The sequence below is a fragment of the Homalodisca vitripennis genome, chromosome 8 (assembly GCF_021130785.1).
Source record: "Homalodisca vitripennis isolate AUS2020 chromosome 8, UT_GWSS_2.1, whole genome shotgun sequence".
In the NCBI taxonomy this organism is placed as follows: domain Eukaryota; kingdom Metazoa; phylum Arthropoda; class Insecta; order Hemiptera; family Cicadellidae; genus Homalodisca; species Homalodisca vitripennis.
Window position 1 is genome coordinate 119,539,712 of NC_060214.1, and position 1,107 is coordinate 119,540,818.

Below are 1,107 nucleotides of genomic sequence, written 5' to 3' on the forward strand. Positions count from 1 at the left end.
TGCTAATGCTTGAGAATGCTTATATTATAAAATTATTGTAAAAATAGTTATAACGCTGTTATAGTTCTGACAGCGTATTTTGAGAAAATGTAATTTTTCGGTGAATTGTGAAATACAAATTACTAAATTGTAATAAACCTCGTAATTTGTAATAGATTCAAAATTTCTGTTTCGTTTACAAAATAGACATCCATCACTTAAATCATATTACCCGTAAGTACACTATTACAGTTCGTTCTTACCCAAAATTACTTGTGGATGGGTATTTAAGAATTAACAACATTTTTCCGTTTAAGAACTAAAACGTATACAAACCAATCGCTAGAAATGCTCTTGAGAAAGATTTTGTCGTTTGACAAAGACCGCGGATTTTAGGAAATCCTTAAAAACAATTAGTTGTAAACAATTCTTCCTTAGGATTTGGAATATGTGATACGTAGCTGAAATATTACTAATATATAATCTCACGTTTATTACATGAATAACAGATATTGTTGGAATAGGATAACTGTTTCAGAGAATTTAATACAAATTACTCTCTTTAAAGTGATTGTCGAAAGCTGAAGTAAAGTACAGTAATGAAAATCGCAGCTTTAGAAAAGTAAAAATTACGTTTCATTCTGAACGGCAGGATCCATATATTTTTAGTACCAGTATTCGGCAACCTCTTCCAACGGGTTCCGTGGTGTAGTGGTTATCACATCTGCTTTACACGCAGAAGGTCGCCAGTTCGATCCTGGCCGGAATCACTTAATTTTTGCTTCCCACTGATGCGAATTACAATAAAGATACGTTTTAAAAAATATATTACTCAATCTTCTAAAACATTAATTCTATAATTGAATAAATCTATTTTAAGTTTATTTAAATTTTTATTTATTTTATTTTATTGTCTGTGTCTGCCTGTCTGTCAACATGGTATCTCGAAAACGAACCGAGCTGTAGACTTGAAATTGTGCATGATCTCTGTATGAGGAACAACTTGTTCAGTTGTCATGTATTTCACTCAATGGAATTTGACTGACAGTAAGCGAATACTGAAATCAAACTTTCAGAAACTTTTTCTGAAGAAGAAGTTTTTATTCAGAAATTTACAATAAATATATC

At 30.8% G+C, this 1,107-nt stretch overlaps 1 non-coding gene across 1 annotated transcript; it reads left to right on the forward strand.

The window, feature by feature from the left end:
* Positions 1–676: 676 nt before the first annotated feature.
* Trnav-uac lies at positions 677–749 on the forward strand. The gene has a single exon. It is a non-coding gene; the product is annotated as a tRNA-Val (tRNA).
* The last annotated feature ends 358 nt before the right edge of the window (positions 750–1,107 follow it).